Below are 12,892 nucleotides of genomic sequence, written 5' to 3'. Positions count from 1 at the left end.
TCCACGCACGTGCCAATGACGTTGGCACAATGGGTTCTAATGGTTCAAATGGCTCTAAGCACTATGGTACTTAATATCTGAGGTCATCAGTCTCCTAGACTTAGAACTACTTAAACCTAACTAACCTAAAGACATCACACACATCCATGCCCGAGGCAGGATTCGAACCTGCGACCGTAGCAGCAACGAGGTTCCGGACTGAAGCGCCTAGAACAGCTCGGTCACAGCGGCCGGCACGCAATGGGTACTGGACGTTGGCGCAGTGGCAGAGCGTTGTATGGCCTGATGAATCTCAATGCCTTCTTCATCATGCCGATGGGAGTTTGCAAATCCGTCATCTTCCAGGGGAACAGCTCTTTGATACCTGTACTGAGGGATGGAGACATGCTGACGGCGGGTCTGTTATTCTCTGGGGAAAATTCACATGGGCATCCAAGGTCCAGTGGAGCTCGAGCTCATGCAAGGCACCCTGATGGCCAAGGAGTATCGTACACTGACTGCAGACCACGTACCCCTCTTCATGACGATCATGCTTCCCAACGGCAGTGGCAATTTTCAACAAGATAATGCGCCATGTCACAAGGGCTGGGTTGATTTGGTGGAAGAGACCAAACAGCGAGGTCATCGGTCTCATCGGATAAGGGAAGGCCGGACGCGGGATTGAATCGTCGTCCTCCCGAATGCAAGTCCACTGTGCTAACCACTGCCCCACTTCGTCCGGTACGTCACAAGGCAGGAGTTTGTAGTGTTTCGAGGAACACAGTGGTGAGTTCCAATTGATATGCTGGCCCCACAGCTCGCCAGATTTGAAAACGATCAAACACATCTGGGATGTGATTGAACGTGGTGTCAGAGCTCATAGCCAGCCTCTTCGCAATTTATGGGAATTAGTTGACTTGTGTATGCTGATGTGGTGCCATCTCCTTTCAGCGACCTACGAAGACCTCATTGCTTCCACGCCATGACATGTTGAAGCTGTTATCTGTGCCAAAGATGGACATACCAGCTATTAGGAAGGTGATCACAGTGTTCTGGGTGATCAGTGTACACTGAGGTGACAAAATTAATGGGAAAGAGATATGCACTTGTGGAGATGGCAGTAGTATCGCGCAAAGAAGGTATAAAAGGGCAGTGCATTGGCGGAGCTGCCTCAGGTAATTCACGTGAAAAGGTTTCCGATGTCATTATGGCCGCACGACTGGATTTAACAGACTTTGAACGCAGAATGGTAGTTTGAGCTAGATGCATGGGACATTCCGTTTCGGAAATCATTAGGGAATTCAATATTCTCTGATCCAGAGTGTCGAGAGGTAACGGCCTTGCCGCAGTGGATACACCGGCTCCCGTGAGATCACCGAAGTTAAGCGCTGTCGGGCGCGGTCGGCACTTGGATGGGGGACCATCCAGGCTGCCATGCGCTGTTGCAATTTTTCCGGGTGCACTCAGCCCCGTGATGCCAATTGAGGAGCTACTCGACCGAATAGTAGCGACTTCGGTCAAGAATACCATCATAACGACCGGGAGAGCGGTGTGCTGATCCCACGCCACCTCCTATCTGCATCTTCCAATGAGGATGACACGGCGGTCGGGTGGTCCCGGTAGGCCACTCGTGGCCTGAAGACGGAGTGCTTATATGACAGTGTCGAGAGTCTGCCGAGAATACCGAATTTCAAGCATTACCTCTCACCTCGGACATCGCAGTGGCCCACAGCCCTAAGTTAATGACCGAGAGCAGCAGTATTTTTGTAGTCTATGCTAACAGACAAACAATACTCTATGAAATTACTGCAGAAATCAATGTGTGACGTACAACGAGCGTATCCGCTAGGTCGGTGAGGCGAAATTTGACGTTAATGGGATATGGCAGCAGACGACCGACGCGAATGCCTTTGCTAACAGCACAAATTCGCCTTTAGCGCCTCTACTTGGCTCATGACCATATCGGTTGGACCCTAGACGAATGGAAAACCATGACCTGGTCAGATGATTCCCGTTTTCAGTGGTTAAGAGTTGATGCTGGGGTTCGTGTGTGGTGCAGACCCCATGAATCCATGTACACAGGTTGTCAACAAGACACTGTGAAAGCTGGTGGTGGCTTCATAATGGTGTGGGCTGTGTTTACATGGAATAGACTAGCTCCTCTGATCCAGCTGAATCGATCATTGACCGGAAATGGTTATGTTCGGCTATTTGGAGGTCATTTGTAGCCCATACAACGATGGAATTTTTATGGATGACAGTGCTCCATGTCACCGGGTTACAATTGTTTGTGAGAGGTTTGAAGAACATTCTGGACAATTAGACTGAATGATTTAGCCACCCAGATCGGCCGACATGAATCCCATAGACTATTAATGGGAGGATGTAATCGAGAGGTCAGTTCGTGCCCAAAATTCTGGACTGGCAACACTTCCACAATCATGGACGGCTATAGAGGCAGAATGGCTCAATATTTTTGTTGGGGATTTCCAGCGACTTGTTGAGTCCATGCCACATCGAGTTAAAGCACTGAGCTGGGAAAGAGGAGATCCGACACGATATTAGACGGTATCCCATGATTTTTGTCACCTCAGTGAACTATTTCGTGCTATTCTGTACCATGAAAGAAAACGCCACAGGCCGGATTCGAACGCTTACCGCCAGTGTGGTAGCCGTGAACCTCAACCACTGCACTAAGCTAGCTTCGTCGAAACATGACTAACATTACAGATATAGCTGATACGTGTACATTGATCTTCTCGGAAATTAGGGGCCGTCACATAAAACCTGCTAGTCGGTTACTCAGGGTAGGTCACTCTACAACATACCTAAGACTCATGGCAATCCGTGATTGAAAGGTCCGCTGATCAGCTTCTGCGTATCGATTTGGAGGACAAGTCAGAGATACTCAGGTTTAAGGCATCGGCACATGGGACGAGGCAGCTAACGTTGATATGCTCGGATATGCTCGCACATAGGATATCCAATGTCACGAGACACAGCACTGTCAGTACACGGGACGATATAGTCAACGTGATTTTTCGTTCTCAGCGCTCTGCAGCGGCAGTTGTCGGTATTTTTTTTTTTTTGACTCGAAACAGCACAGTTTGTTAACGATAATGGACATACGTAAAATTCCTTCGTTAGATCTATTGAAACGCACATTTCCTCCCTTGTCCATATGCTTGTCATGTTGTTCTGTGTGTGTGTGTGTGTGTGTGTGTGTGTGTGTGTGTGTGGTATACATAAATAAAAACATCAATATCTGTGCACAAGTCAGTGAATTCATCAAATCGAACAAACTGGCACCTGACAGAGAACATGCTTACATTTACATAACATACAGTACTACTGAAATTGTTCCTATTAATTTCGCATGAAAGTCCCACAATCTTTTAGAAAACGCGAAGGTGGACAAAAAATTTAGATGGAGCAGGACACGAAGCCCCTATCGACTTAACCTGTGCTCCGTAACATGGTGCCTCAACCTACTATGCTAGGCTATAGCTTCGGCATTTAGATTTTATGTTATAGTCTTTTATAAATTTTAATCGCCGAAATGTTATTAATTTACATTTAATTATAACAAATCCTAACAAGAAAGACATGTTTTCCTGAATATTCAGTGAATCGTTGCCTTAAAACGGCGTACTCTCTTAACACGCTAGCTATGACGCGATAATAACTAAGAAAGAAATTTTTTTAACCACCAATATGACGTTTCCCGACGTTTTATTACAGCAGATCGTACAGATCGTACCAACAGCGATTCGTTCTCGAGATATTCAGTTTGTTAGTGCTTAAGAAGCAGCATACATTCACGTAAGGTGTAACATAAAACCCGCCGAATATGGGCTTCTATCGAACACGACAAATGCAGTATAGCGTTTTGCTTTCTGCAGGCCTCAAGCTTTCTGCATCTTGCTTCCTATTGGTTCTATTTTACGTGACACGTCGCCGAAATATCGCAAAAAAATGGCTCTGAGCACTATGGGACTTAACATCTGAGGTCATCAGTCCCCTGGAACTTAGAACTACTTAAACCTAACTAACCTAAGGGCATCACACACATCGATTCCCGAGGCAGGACCCGAACCTGCAACCGTAGCGGTCGCCCGGTCCAGACTGTAGCGCCTAGAACCGCTCGGCCACTCCGGCCGGCAAATATCGCAGAATTTATTTTGTGTGTCACGTGACGAAATAGCTAATAAACATGAAACAGTAGGAAGTGACGTTACAAAACTCGTAGAGCTAGAGCGCCACGTCAACGTTAGCCAACTCGTCCCGTGAGCCGACGGCTTCAATAGTTTTGTCACAGCTCGTTCCCGGAGAGGGCGCGGCCGCCGGAGGCATGTCACGTGGGCCCCCCACCGACGTGACAGTGCTAGTAAATACTGCGGCCCGCGCATGTCCTGCACTTCTTCCTACTCTGTGAAGCCTTTTGTATGCGCCATTTAGTACTAGAACGGTTTACCTTGCCTTGATTCTGATTGCTTCCTGGACTGTGTTGTTTACGACGGATCTAGCTACCCACGAGGCCTTGCCTCTGGCTAACCGTTCACTTCGTGAACTCTTCTGCTACTGACCACAATGACCACCTGTTTGTTCCAGCGATCTCCGCTTCACCGCCAGTCATAGTGGTCATAAACTGTGTTTTACTTGCCCAAAGAAGGACAGTAAAGTGATCGTTTTAGTGGGAAATTCGAAAGTCATATAAGTAAACACGTATTATTTTAAAAATACGGCGGAGGTTCGAGTCCTCCCTCGGGCATGGGTGTGTGTGTTTATCCTTAGGATAATTTAGGTTCAGTAGTGTGTAAGCTTAGGGACTGATGACCTTAGCAGTTAAGTCCCATAAGATTTCACACACATCTGAAAATTTTAAAAATATAATTATTTTATTTGGCGAAATGCCCACTTAGGATCACGCTACAATTCAAAAATTGTTCAAATGTGTGTGAAATCTTATGGGACTTAAATGCTAAGGTCATCAGTCCCTAAGCTTACACACTACTTAACCACCGAGCGAGATGGCGCAGTGGTTAGACACTGGACTCGCATTCGGGAGGACGACGGTTCAATCCCGCGTCCGACCATCCTGATTTGGGATTTCTGTGATTTCCCTAAATCGCTCCATGCAAATGCCGGGGTGGTTCCTTTCAAAGGGCACGGCCGACTTCCTTCCCCGTCCTTCCCTAATCTGATGAGACCGATGACCTCAATGTCTGGTCTCCTTCCCCAAACAACTCCCCAACTACTTAACCTAAATTATCCTAAGGACAAACACACACACCCATGCCCGAGGGAGGACTCGAACCTCCGCCGGGACCAGCCGCACAGTCCATGACTGCAGCGTCTAAGACCGCTCGGCCGCTACAATTCATTTTGTGCTCTTTCTCTGGAGTTTCCTCTGTTTCCAGCACTCTTTTGCACGGTTCCTATGCTGTTGGTTGTGTTCTTCCGTCAGTATTCTTCCAGTCTTTGTAGCTATTCTTCAGACTTTTAACCCTTTCAGGCTTTGTATTCTGTTTCGAAACATGTCCCGTTCTCACATGACGGCTTCCAAGGTGTTGGATTTTTCAAGGTCTTTCTGAGTTTCTTCAATCCATGCCGTAGTAGTCTTTTTGTTCAAGAGAGAGTCAAATATTTGTTTGGAGACTATATTTTTGTCCATTCTGTACAGGTTTCCTAGAAACATCAACCTCCTCCTCGTGGTCTCCAAGATACTCTCACATGCTGGTAGACCTCTTTGTTGTTGCAAAGCTCCAGCTGGCCTTAGTGTGGACTGCACCCAAGATTTTTCGTAGGATTCTCCTTTCCAGAATCTTTAACTTCTCTGGCCTGTAGTTCATCAAGAGGCATTCACTGGCACACAAACATTCTGTTTTAACCACTGTATTGTAGTGTCTTAGTTTGGCGTTCCAGGAGATGTACTTTTCGTTGTAAAAATTTTTAGTCAGCCCATGTGTCTTCTCCATTTAATAAATTAATGATATAAAAAATGAAAGAATTTTCCTTTATTGTAAGAAATATTTTTGTTGTGCCAAGTTAAACTATGCCAACGGCCTTCCCGCAGTGGTAACAACGGTTCCCGTCAGATCACCGAAGTTAAGAGCTGTCGGGCTGGGTTAGCACTTGGATGGGTGACCATCCGGTCTGCCGAGCGCTGTTGGCAAGCGGGGTGCACTCAGCCCTTGTGAGGTACACTGAGAAGCTACTTGATTGAAAGTAGCGGCTCCGGTCTCGTAAAACTGACATACGCCGGGAGAGCGGTGTGCTGACCACATGCACATCCAGTGACGCCTCTGGGTGACGCATTCATGTAACAGTCAACCACTGACGTATGTTATGGCAGTTAAATCTTGTGTGTGTGTGTGTGTGTGTGTGTGTGTGTGTGTGTGTGTGTGTGTATGTATGTATGTATGCATGAGTGTGTGTACGTGCGTGTGTGTCTGTGTCTGTGTGTTTATGTGTCTGTGCGCGCGTGTGTGTGCGCGCGCTCTAGTCGTTTGTATAGAATGAGCGCAGTAGTAGATAGGTCGACGTGGAGACATCACAGAACTGCATAAAGGACCTATCGTGTCTGCATGTGTCCATGACTCCACCGTGAACAATGTTTCCCGATGTTTTTATGTATCAAGGCACGCTGCCCAACGTGTCTACAAGGAATGGTACGCAGCTTGTAGACTTGTAACGCAGAATAAGAACAGTGATCGTAAAAAGATCCTAGCCGATGGAGACCAGTGACGAGTTTCACGCCTTGTTAACAGCGGGGTTGAATAACGACAGGAACTGCAGCTATCAGTGAAAGCACAACCATCTCAACTAGTTTCAGAGCGAATATTGCGACGCAAACTCCAAAAAGATGGACGTTTGGGTTCGAGTACCTCGCAAGACCCATTGCTTACAGCGGCACACAAAGCTGTACGTGTTCAGTAGGCCAAGCGACACAGAAACTGAACAGTAACTGACTGTAGGTGTGTATGGTAATAGGACGATTCGCGATTTTGCCTCGTTTCAAACGGTGCAAGGCGTTGAGTGCAGCGAAGGCCCAGATTTAGAGCAGGTAAATACTCAGATACATGTAATATGCCCCCATGATCCTTTGCTTTGAAATGAAATAGGTCTTACTCCAATTGGATTTGGCATCACAAAACACAAGTTATTGTAGTAATGTAACTAGAAACTTTTAACGTTTATTTGTCTCCACAACTATCATGTGTGATACACTCTTTCCATTACCTAATGATTCTTTTATGGATCTACTTTTTTGTCCAGCAATTTGCAACATCAGGAAATATGAAAATGAGTCTCAGTCTCAGTAGCACGAGAAACAACATTTTTCAACGATAAAACTTTTCATAAAACTACTCTCTGAACTATTGAAAAGAAAGAAACCTAATTCTGACCATTCTCTTCAGAACGGCGACATTACAGTAAAACTGTTTCGGCGCAAGCCGGCCGCTGTGACCGAGCGGTTCTAGGTGCTTCAGTCCGGAACCGCGCTGCTGCTTCGGTCGCAGGTTCGAATCCTGCTCCGGGCATGGGTGTGTGTGATGTCCTTAGGTTAGTTAGGTTTAAGTAGTTCTAAGTTTCGGCGACTGATGACCTCAGATGTTAAGTCCCATAGAGCTCAGAGCCATTTGAATCGCTGCTATTAAACATATGTATACAGTCCTCGTCAGTCAGGGTTCCATAACGGATAGGAGTGATAAAGGAAAGAGAGAAGATTCAAAGAAAGGCAGCACAGATACTCAGCCAGCTCCAGTGGCAGACGCTGCAAGAGAGTTGTTCTGCATCTCGGTGTGATCTACAGTAGAAGTACCGAGCGTTTCAGTTCCTAGAAGAGCCAAAGAATATATTTCTTCCTCCTCCGACTATCTGGCAAAAATACCATGCAGATAAAATCAGAGAGATTCGAGCCCACAAAGGGGCTTACCAGCAATCTTTTTTCCAGCGAACCATCCGCGGCTGGAACAGAAAAAGAGAGAAGTGACACTGGTACACAAAGTACCCTCCGCCACACATCGTAAGGTGGCTTTCGGAGTGTAGACGTATATATATGTATGAAACTGATCGACTACGTACTTCCATAAATGTAAATGTCATTACAAGGCTGAAATATATGTTTAGAGGTTATTGGATGTGTCCTTAAGAGAAAAGCAAAAGGTCGATTAGTCCATGGTTCGAGTGTAACCGCAATGCTCTGAAGAAATGAGTTAGAAATTTTGGATCACAGGGTCGTCAACAGTGAGTGCATCGTTAGTGTAAAGTCGGAAAGCGAAGCCCATTGTCACTTCAGAATACTTATTTCCTATTCCTCAAATTCTCAAATATCTCACGCTAGCCAAGCATTCTATTGGGTTTATATCGTATTTTATTCCAAATGTTGCGGCAACGGCGTTACCGCAGTGGATATACCGGTTCCCGTGAGATCACCGAAGTTAAGCGTTGTTGGGCGTCGCCAGCACTTGGATGGGTGACCATCCAGCTGCCATGCGCTGTTGCCATTTTTCGGGGTGCACTCAGCCCCGTGATGCCAATTGAGGAGAGCGGTATGCTGAACCGACGCCCCTCCTATCCGCAACCTCCCCTGAGGATGACACGGCGGCCGGATGGTCCCGGTAGGCCACTCGTGGACTGACGACGAAGTGCTTTTATTCCAAATGTTTCCACAGCTCATATTCACGATAAATATTATGACGTGGACTGTGTCAGTTGAAAACCATAGAATATGTATTTCTCATATACGAAAAAAAAAACTGCCTGACAAAGGACAGAAGCATCCAGAAGACACAGTAATATATGAATGGAAATTCGTACACGTACATACCATCATTAGCGGATATATAAATGATTAAGAGTTGCAATTATCTGTAACAGATAGAATGAATGGTCATCAGAGTGTATTGTATTTGTTCGTGTTTAGTGTTGTTGCGATGCGTGGTATGGTTTATAATGGCTGTGAACACCGTCAGATTTTGAGTGGTCATTGGGAAGGACACTCGTGTGAGACAGCATTATCAGAATACGACAGAGTTTGAAAGAGGCCTCATTGTGGGTCTCCATTTGGCTGCCTTTTCGAATCGTGCAGCGTCCAGATTTGTAGGGCATTCGGATGTGACAGCGGCCTCATGTTTGACTGGATGGGAACGTGAGGGTAGGTATAGTCGTCTTCAAGGTTTCGGTCTACCACGTCTGACCACTACAAGGGAGGATCACCATATTGTGAACCAAGCACGCTGTAGTCACATCTGGGCGGGCTGTCCGAGAGCGAGTGATGGACTCCGTGAAACATTCTTTATCACCCCGCAGCGTTGGACAGAGACTAGCTGCAGCTGGACTAGGGAATGACCGTCTCATGCATAGGCAGCCATTTACACCACAATACAAATGGCTGCATCTGGAGTGGTGCTGCGACCCGGAAGCATGGACTGCTGATGAATGGTTTCGCACTATGTTCAGAATTGAAGAGAAGTTCTACACTACCCAGGATGACCATTGCCGGCGAGTATGGCGGAGACTGGCGAGAGACTGCATTTTCCAGTGTTTTAAAGAGGCATTCCACACATAATTATGATTACTTTCTTTTGTGCAATGAATACTTCTTGCCTAAGTGAGAAGTTACCCCAATATACTATCCCATAAAACGTCGGTGAATGAGAATGTGCAAAACATGAAACTTACGCTCATCTGTATCGAAAGAGTTGGCAATTATTAGTATGTCACAAGAAGAAGAACGTAAACGTTATACCAGGTCTATTATATGATTATTCCAGTTTAAGTTTTCACCAATATGCACACCTAAGAACTTAGAAATTTCTACCTCGCTAATTATTTATTGTTGCTATAATAGGTTATTAGAATGGAGGATACTTTTGACAGTACAAAACTGGATGAGCAGATTTTTTTTCAAAGTTTAAAGTTAGCTCATCTTCACAAAACCAAGTCAGTAACCTCACAAAAAATCATTTACTATTTTCTCTATTTACTATTTTCTCTTTGCTTGGCTTCGTAACAATGCTCCTATTATCTGCAAACAGGATTAATTCTGCCCCCTGACCAAAAACACGTAGATTGTTCATTAACATAAAACATGATTAATAATAGGCCAGTGATGGAACCTTGTGGGACTCTCAGTGTAACTTTTCCCCTTGCAGACGATGTGGTGTCCCTCTTTGTATTACTCTAACAGCCAAGACAATCTTTCTGCTTTCTGTTTCTCAAATAAGAACAAAGCCAGATACGTGTTGAACTTCGTATTTAATAAAAACTTAACCTCTGTAAAAGAAAATTATGTTTGACACAACCAAATGTTTTGACACGTCACAAAAGATTACAACTGGCGATATTTTATCATTTAAAGATTTTATTATGAGCTCAGTAAATGTATTAACAGCTGACTCAGGAGTGTGCCCCTTTTGAAATACAAATTGCGATTGCTGAAGTATCCCGTTATTACACAGGTGGGTGACAACCCTAGTGTTCATTGCCTTGTTAGAAAATTTAGAAAATAGTCTAAGGAGTGACTCTGTAATCACTGACATCTGTGTAGTCACCCTTCTTAACGAGAGGCTTAATAATCGTGCATTTTAATCTATCTGGGGAAAATCCTTGAACTAATGATAAATTAAGTGACTGAGAACATTACATACTACAGGTCCACAACATGTTAGTGTCTTATTGGAGATATTATCCACCCCATATGGACTTTTACATTTTGGAGTCAAGATGATCTTCCTAATTTCAAATGAGGGTGTGAGATTAATTTTTATTTAACTAATGTCTCCTGTATTGTTTCTTTAGTGTAAGTTTTTGGTTTCTCTTCTGAAGTATTTGCACCATTTTCTCATCAATTTAAATTTTTTTTTAAAAATCTGATACGCAATAACTGTCTTTCACAATGCTCCCACTCTTCAAAGGAAATAGTGGAAATTTCTATGCCTGCTTTATGTGTCTCTGTTTTAACAGTACTCCATACTGATTTCATTCACTGTCTGATTTATCAATTTCGGACACGATGTCGATAGTTTTGGACTTTTTTTACAACTTTTCCTAATATGTTGCAGTACTGCTAATGGTATGAAAGAATTTCTAAATTGTTGCTTATTTTGGCTATTTTGTACATGTTCCTTTTTCGTTGTGAAGGTACTCTCATACATTTGGAGTTTACTTCCCATTATTGTATTTAATTACCACTTTAGAATAAACTACTCTCAAAAATTAATAAAATCTCATTAATAAATATTGAATTTAGACCATTAGGCTAAATGGAGCTAAGTCAAGTATTCTGACCAATTGTGCATCGTGATATGACAATCCGTTTACCACAGGGTAGGTTTGTTTAGCTTCCGCTTGTTGTATGAATACATAATCTACAAGGGTACTACTATCTTCAGCTATCCGGGTAGGTAAATTTATGGATGATTTCTTCACGATTTCGTCATGAAAATTACTTTAAAATCACCGGTAACTGACCAACCCTTCTTACTGTCTGACAGGGAACACAATGAACAACCAAAGTTGTTTGTGAAAAATTTCCCAGCTACCCAGTGGAATCTGTATACTGTACTAATCACAAATATTACTTTAACGCACAAACAGTAGACAGAAGGTCGAACGACAGCTGATTAATAATTGATCTTCTCTGTAACTTAACGTTCGATAACTGAATGTGCTACTGTTGCGTGGGACAAACTTCGACTTGCAACAGACAATGCTCCAAATCAGCTTGAGGCAAGAACCAGAACTGTGAAGGTAGCAAGTGGAATGCTATGCAGGTCACTACTAAAAATCAGGGATTCACCCTCAGTTAAATTCCTCTGAAAGGAATGGCGAAGACCAAAGAAATCTACGGCTGTTGAGCGCTATGCTAATTGACTAAATTCTTTTACGCTAGCTACAAATTTCTGTTCCTTTTTAGCAAATACCACAACAGTCACTGATGACATATACTAATGACTATGTCACCACTCATTAAAACTTTTCAGCGACTTGTTTTAGTGGGCCAGGCGAGCTGTGCACATTACATACGTTCAACGTGAAAGGAAGATTAGGGTTTAACGTACTATTGGCAGCGAGGTCATGAGAGACAGAACACGAAGCTCGGACTGAGGAAGAAAACTGGCACTGTCCATTTCAAAGGAACCATCCGGGCATTTGCCTTAAGCGATTTAGGGAAATCTTGGTCAACTTAACTCTGAATTTCCGGACGGGGATTTGAACCGCTTAGAATTCGAATGTACATCAACAGCTGCCGCACATTCATACCCTGGAAACCACTGATAAATGCATGGCAGAGGCTACTTATTATTGTACCACTTGCTACGGTTTCTGTCCGTTACATTCGCGTATGGAGCGCGGGAAGAATCATAACTTAAATACCGTATGCTTTGCTGCAAGTAGCCTAACATTGTATTTGAGATCCCAGAGGGAGCGATCCGTAAGTGGTTGTAATATATTCCTAGATTCTTCACTTAATGCTGGGTTTCGAAACTTTATAGGTAGACTTTCGCGGTATAGTTGGCGTCTTCAAACGTTTACCAGTTAACGTTTTGCAGCATCCGAGTAACGTTCTCCCATGAGTTAAACAAATCTGTGACCATTCATGCTGCCCTTCTCTGTATACGTTCAACATCCTGTGTTAGACCTATTTGGTACGGATCCCCAAGCACTTGAAGAATATTCTAGGACGGTTCGTACGTATAATTTATGAGCAATCTCCTTTGTAGGCTTATTTCATTTTCACGACTGAGTGTTTGATACCGTAGTCGTCGTATACTACATTTTTTTCGTCTCATAAAGTGTACAATCCACCATTGTCCTCTCTAAAGTGAGTGGACAATCGTTGCACCAATTTGAAATCTTATCAATATCTGACAAATTATTTGTGCAGCTGTTTTCGAACAGATAG

At 44.0% G+C, this 12,892-nt stretch overlaps 1 protein-coding gene and 1 pseudogene across 1 annotated transcript in view; one reads left to right on the top strand and one right to left on the bottom strand.

Moving 5' to 3' along the window:
* The window catches only part of LOC126184377 (uncharacterized), a 704,935-nt gene that overhangs the window by 49,185 nt on the left and 642,858 nt on the right, over window positions 1-12,892 (bottom strand). The gene's annotated exons all lie outside the window — the stretch shown is intronic.
* On the top strand, window positions 6,037-6,154 carry LOC126185753 (5S ribosomal RNA; annotated as a pseudogene).

The sequence above is a fragment of the Schistocerca cancellata genome, chromosome 4, assembly GCF_023864275.1.
Source record: "Schistocerca cancellata isolate TAMUIC-IGC-003103 chromosome 4, iqSchCanc2.1, whole genome shotgun sequence".
NCBI lineage: Eukaryota > Metazoa > Arthropoda > Insecta > Orthoptera > Acrididae > Schistocerca > Schistocerca cancellata.
The sequence above is the reverse complement of the archived record's forward strand: the minus strand, read 5'-3'. Positions and strand labels throughout refer to the sequence as shown.